Source organism: Oncorhynchus nerka, linkage group LG26 (assembly GCF_034236695.1).
Source record: "Oncorhynchus nerka isolate Pitt River linkage group LG26, Oner_Uvic_2.0, whole genome shotgun sequence".
NCBI classification, from domain to species: Eukaryota; Metazoa; Chordata; class Actinopteri; order Salmoniformes; family Salmonidae; genus Oncorhynchus; species Oncorhynchus nerka.
Genome location: NC_088421.1, coordinates 29,805,022 through 29,811,742, shown reverse-complemented (window position 1 = coordinate 29,811,742; position 6,721 = coordinate 29,805,022). Strand labels below are relative to the sequence as shown.

At 47.7% G+C, this 6,721-nt stretch overlaps 1 protein-coding gene across 4 annotated transcripts in view; it reads left to right on the top strand.

Moving 5' to 3' along the window:
- The first annotated feature begins 1,726 nt into the window (after positions 1–1,726).
- LOC115126129 (uncharacterized) overlaps positions 1,727–6,721 on the top strand; it is a 31,433-nt gene continuing 26,438 nt past the window's right edge. For 2 of the 4 annotated variants that reach the window (XM_065010367.1, XM_065010366.1), the window contains exon 1: positions 1,736–1,973. The gene's annotated coding sequence lies outside the window, so the exon portion shown is untranslated. Of the gene's footprint in view, positions 1,974–6,721 lie in introns of all 4 variants that reach the window. The other 2 variants (XM_065010369.1, XM_065010368.1) reach the window with 2 other exon arrangements.

The following is a 6,721-nucleotide window of genomic DNA, read 5'->3' as shown; positions in this document are numbered from 1 at the left end:
GTCTGCATGTCTGGTGGGTGGGTGGGTGTGTGTGTATGTGTCTGCATGTCTGGTGGGTGGGTGGGTGTGTGTGTATGTGTCTGCATGTCTGGTGGGCGGGTGGGTGGGTGTGTGTGTATGTGTCTGCATGTCTGGTGGGTGGGTGGGTGTGTGTGTATGTGTCTGCATGTCTGGTGGGTGGGTGGGTGGGTGTGTGTATGTGTCTGCATGCCTGGTGGGTGGGTGGGTGTGTGTGTGTATGTGTCTGCATGTCTGGTGGGTGGGTGGGTGTGTGTGTATGTGTCTGCATGTCTGGTGGGTGGGTGGGTGTGTATGTGTGTGTGTATGTGTCTACATGTCTGGTGGGTGGGTGGGTGTCTGCATGTCTGGTGGGTGGGTGGGTGGGTGTCTGCATGCCTGGTGGGTGGGTGTGTGTGTGTGTGTGTGTATGTGTCTGCATGCCTGGTGGGTGGGTGGGTGTGTGTGTGTGTGTATGTGTCTGCATGCCTGTTTACGTACTCAAGTGCATGCATGCTTGTGTGTATATACTATACGCCAGGCATTGTGGGTCGTTAAGGACAGATTGGAATGTGAAAACAAGGGCTGGAGAGTGAAAGCATGGTAAGGAATAGTGAGGTGTCGGGGACGAGGGAGGAGAGACAAACCAACCATCTGGGTCCCAGGGTCAGGGTCAGTCCACAGAGCCTCACACTCTGACATGTTACCATGACATGACACTCAGTGCCTGTATCTCAAATGGCACCCCATTCCCCAAGGCACAGGCCAAAAGTAGTGCACTAGGTAGGGAATAGGGTGCACTTGAGACACATCCAGGGTCTGTTTATAGAGGCTGAAGAGCCATGTAGAGTAACATATGTATCTGCTCTGCAGTTCTCCATTTCTCTGCACTTAGTCATCTGCAGTCTGCCAGCGATGAGCTGACACTAGACCAGTCCATTTTAGAGAATGTCTGCAAACAATTATGTCGTTGACGTTGACATAATGGCTTTCCCATATTGTTGCTGTTGCGTGGTGCTGTGAGATGTTTTTTTGGGTCATACAGTGTGTCAACTATTACAAAGAATTGTAGTACAATGTGTGTGTGTGTGGTGTGTTTGAGAGTGCGCATGTGTGTACAGTGTGTGTGTGTGTACAGTATGTGTGTGGTGTCAGTGATGGGGAGGAAGGTGGTATCAGTGCAGTGGTAGTACCAGTAATTCCTCTCCCGTGTTCACAGCTGAAACAACAAGGAGGACTGGACAACCTAGTGGGGTTGAGGCCACAGGGACCAACGTGTGTATGTGTGTGTATGTGAGAGAGTGTGTGTGTGTCTTGGCAACAAGTTAAGCCAAGATGTAGGAATGGCTTGGATACACAAGGTGTTGTCACGCTGAGTGCTGATACAAGACAAAGACAAAAATCGGTGTTAAAATGCGGTGACATCCACACGCATGAACCACTTATATTATCTCTGTCCTCATTAGAACAGTGGCAAACATGTCGCTCAACCACTTCGTTTCTATACTTCTCTCAAACTGTACAGCCTGCTTATAACACCCTATTCTAAAGTAGGTGTACAGGCACACTAGGCCAAAGGTCACAGGATGTGAGTGTTAACAGCTATTGCAGTAATTGGCCCATTGACAGAATGACACGGTCTCACAGCGATCCGTCTGCCTGCTGTGACCATGGTTATTAGTGTGACCCGAGGGTGTTGAGTTATGACAACGTCTCTCTTGTAGTTACTGTTCCTCTTCCCTTTGTTGGCCAGTGATGGATGGAGAAACTGATGTCGGGAATCCTCTGGAAACCTCCGCAATCACCGGAAATGATGAGGAATGATGAGGAATGATGACAGCCGTATGGAAGCATTCCAGGCACCAGGAGGAGCCTGCCTGTCTGGACAGCACTTCCAGCCACCCTCGCTCTCTCTCTTGGCCTCGTGTTCCAACTTCCATCCGTGACGTGTGCAGACCTGTCCCCCCTCCATTCAGGTGAGTACCTGAGCACCTCACTGATCCCGCGGGACAATAGAGGATAGACAGTGGTTTATCCCAACAAAGCCCATGTTTATTTAAGAGCACGGCTCACCCAAATGTGGACAGCTTAAGAGCTGGGTTCCTTCCATACATAAACATGGGAGTGAGAGAGAAGAAGGACATTCCGCTTCCAGGTCGTTAATAACACAGTGTTACTTCTGCTCCCCTTTCCCAATCTCTGGTGTCCGTCAGTCATCGGTGGTGAGGTAGCTAGCTGGCTTTAGTAGTGAAATAGAGGAAGCAGTGCACACCAGGGTAAGGCAATTATACAGGACAAAGGAAGGAAAACAACCTGTAGAGAGAGTTTGTAACCTGATGTGAGTTTTGTCCTGATATTTACTTCCACCACATGAGTGCAGCGCACAGTAATAATACATTCTCTGACCTGGAGTGTTGTGTGTTTGAGCGATTGTACGCTACGTATGTTTGGCTGTATGGGAGTGTGTTTGTGAATCTTCTTGGTGTGTTTATATTTGTGTTTGGGGATTGCAGAAATACACACGGTGCTGCCTGTGTGAAATCCTGATTGTTTCTGAGGATTATCCTTCACAATACTGGGCTTTATCAGAAGGGCCAGTACTGGTGTAACAAGACACTCTTTACCCTGGGTTCACTGAGCGAAGGAACAGAACTAGAGCCCACGCCAACAAGGCTCAACAAGGGAAGAGGGAGAAGGGAGAGGAATAAGAGGGGTAGCGAGAGGGGGAAGAGAGTTGTAGCGAGAGAGTAAAAGGGAGAAAAGAGAGAAGAAGAGAATGATAGAGAGAGGGGAGAAGAAGGATAAGAACAGAGAAAGGGAGAGAGAGAGAAGTGTAGATGAGATGAGAGAGAAAGAAGAGGTGGAGAGAGAGGGAGAGAGAGTAAAGGGGAGAAAAGAGAGGAGAGGAGAATGATAGAGAGAGGGGAGAAGAAGGATAAGAACAGAGAGAGAGAAGTGGAGATGAGATGAGAGAGAAAGAAGAGGTGGAGAGAGAGGGAGAGAGAGTAAAGGGGAGAAAAGAGAGGAGAGGAGAATGATAGAGAGAGGGGAGAAGAAGGATAAGAACAGAGAGAGAGAAGTGGAGATGAGAGAGAAAGAAGAGGTGGAGAGAGAGGGAGAGAGAGTAAAGGGGAGAAAAGAGAGGAGAGGAGAATGATAGAGAGAGGGGAGAAGAAGGATAAGAACAGAGAAAGGGAGAGAGAGAAGTGGAGATGAGATGAGAGAGAAAGAAGAGGTGGAGAGAGAGAGTGTAAAAGGGAGACAATAGAGGAGGAGATTGGGAGAGGAAGGATGAGAAAGAGAGAAAGAGAAGGGGAGAAGAGAGAGGGGGTAAACAACACAAAAAGAGAGAGTTTAACAAGTTTACCACAAGGCAACAGTTCAGAAAGAGTGATTTGTTTGTTTGACAGAGATCCCTCTCAGGAGATTCTTCTCTAGATAACGGATTCATAGGGGCTGTCCAAGTGACTTGCTACGGTTGTGCAATACGTGACCTTACTGTACGTGAATAAGCAGTGCATCACTGTGACATAGTACAGGAAATGACTGTGACATGAGTAGCCTATACTACATTCAGTTCCTGTAATCAATGCACGTGAGGATAGGCCCCTGGGCACACAAAGCATGCACAAACACACACACACACACACACACACACACACACACACACACACACACACACACACACACAGGTTGTCTTGGATGTCCCAGATCAGGGTGTGAGGGAGAGGTGGTCAATGTGCTTGATGTGATTGTTTTATTCCCTCCCCTTTATAAGACTTTCTCAGAGAGCTCAGGTTGCTCTGCTTCATCGCTGCATAGAGAGAGAGAGTTGTGGTTTTTGAAAGGGCGCGGGGGGCGGTGTATGGCTCGGTTTAGAAGAGGCTGAGAAATGGGAAAGGGGGATGAGGTATGGGGATTTGTGGGTTATTATATTCCCATACCACCTCCACTCGTAGTACCCTTAAATAACTCTCTATGACTATGTAATGAACTTTATTTTGTGAGTCTTACATTAATCTAGACATGTAGGATACATACTAACTACATGGTGTGTGTATGAAAGTACATTTAGCGTGTTTATGTGTAGTACAGTGTGATTACTGTTGGCCACAACACAGACAAGGTTAAAGCTCTACAACACAGACCTGGTTAGAGCTCCACAGCACAGACCCGGTTAGAGCTCTATAACACAGACCTGGTTAGAGCTCCAAAGCACAGACCTGGTTAGAGCTCTACAACACAGACCTGGTTAGAGCTCCACAGCACAGACCTGGTTCGAGCTCTACAACACAGACCTGGTTAGAGCTCTACAACACAGACCTGGTTAGAACTCTACAACTCAGTCCTGGTTAGAGCTCTACAACTCAGACCTAGTTAGAGCTCCAAAGCACAGATCTGGTTAGAGCTCTACAACACAGACCCGGTTAGAGCTCCAAAGCACAGACCTGGTTAGAGCTCTACAATACAGACCTGGTTAGAGCTCCAAAGCACAGACCCGGTTAGAACTCTACAACAAAGACCTGGTTAGAGGTCTACAACACAGACCTGGTTAGAGCTCTACAACACAGACGTGGTTAGAGGTCTAGAACACAGACCCGGTTAGAGCTCCAAAGCACAGACCTGGTTAAAGGTCTACAACACAGACCTGGTTAGAGCTCTACAACACAGACCTGGTTAGAGGTCTACAACACAGACCTGGTTAGAGCTCTACAACACAGACCTGATTAGAGGTCTACAACACAGACCCGGTTAGAGCTCCACAGCACAGACCTGGTTAGAGCTCCACAGCACAGACCTGGTTAGAGCTCCACAGCAGACCTGGTTAGAGCTCCACAACACAGACCTGGTTAGAGCTCCACAATACAGACCTTGCTAGAGCTCCACAGCACAGACCTGGTTAGAGCTCTACAACACAGACCCGGTTAAATCAAATCAAATCAAATTGATTGAAATAGCCCTTCGTACATCAGCTGATATCTCAAAGTGCTGTACAGAAACCCAGCCTAAAACCCCAAACTGCAAGCAATGCAGGTGTAGAAGCACGGTGGCTAGGAAAAACTCCCTAGAAAGGCCAAAACCTAGGAAGAAACCTAGAGAGGAACCAGGCTATGTGGGGTGGCCAGTCCTCTTCTGGCTGTGCCGGGTGGAGATTATAACAGAACATGGCCAAGATGTTCAAATGTTCATAAATGACCAGCATGGTCGAATAATAATAAGGCAGAATAGTTGAAACTGGAGCAGCAGCACGGTCAGGTGGACTGGGGACAGCAAGGAGTCATCATGTCAGGTAGTCCTGGGGCATGGTCCTAGGGCTCAGGTCCTAGTTGAAACTGGAGCAGCAGCACGGCCAGGTGGACTGGGGACAGCAAGGAGTCATCATGTCAGGTAGTCCTGGAGCATGGTCCTAGGGCTCAGGTCCTCCGAGAGAGAGAAAGAAAGAGAGAAGGAGAGAATTAGAGAACGCACACTTAGATTCACACAGGACACCGAATAGGACAGGAGAAGTACTCCAGATATAACAAACTGACCCCAGCCCCCCGACACATAAACTACTGCAGCATAAATACTGGAGGCTGAGACAGGAGGGGCTCAACAGCACAGTTAGAGCTCAACAGCACAGACCAGGTTAGTGCTCTACAACACAGACCTAGTTAGAGCTCTACAACACAGACCTGGTTAGAGCTCCAAAGCACAGACCTTGCTAGAGCTCCACAGCACAGACCTGGTTAGAGCTCTACAACACAGACCTGGTTAGAGCTCAACAACACAGACCTGGTTATGCTGAAGACTGTTTTAGTTTAATGGATTTCTATAACACTTCTAGTCTCACAGTCTTCACACAGATCTAGGGTGGTACTTTGGGGACTGTAACATCTACAGACCTATGTTATGTTCCTCATTCTCTGTCTCTGTCTTTCAGTCTCTCTGTCTCATTGTTGGTTAGGTTCTTGTAAGTAAGCATTTCACGGTAAGGTCAACACCTGTTGTATTCGGGGCATGTGACCAATACAATTTGATTTGATATTGTCTTTGTTTCGCTCTCCCTCTGTCTCTCTTGGCCTCCCTCTCTCTCTCTCTCTCTCTCTCTCTCTCTCTTCTCTCTCTCTCTGTCTCTCTGTCTCTCTCTCTCTCTCGCTCTCTCTCTCTCTCTCTCTCTCTGTCTTTCAGTCTCTCTGTCTTTCAGTCTCTCTGTCTTTCTGTCTCTCTGTCTTTCTGTCTCTCTGTCTTTCAGTTTCTCTGTCTTTCTGTCTCTCTGTCTTTCAGTCTCTCTGTCTTTCAGTCTCTCTGTCTTTCTGTCTCTCTGTCTTTCAGTCTCTCTGTCTTTCTGTCTCTTTGTCTTTCTGTCTCTCTGTCTTTCAGTCTCTCTGTCTTTCAGTCTCTCTGTCTTTCTGTCTCTCTGTCTTTCAGTCTCTCTGTCTTTCTGTCTCTCTGTCTTTCAGTCTCTCTGTCTTTCTGTCTCTCTGTCTTTCAGTCTCTCTGTCTTTCTGTCTCTCTGTCTTTCAGTCTCTCTGTCTTTCAGTCTCTCTGTCTTTCAGTCTCTCTGTCTTTCTGTCTCTTTGTCTTTCTGTCTCTCTGTCTTTCAGTCTCTCTGTCTTTCAGTCTCTCTGTCTTTCTGTCTCTCTGTCTTTCTGTCTCTCTGTCTTTCAGTCTCTCTGTCTTTCTGTCTCTCTGTCTTTCTGTCTCTCTGTCTTTCAGTCTCTCTGTCTTTCTGTCTCTCTGT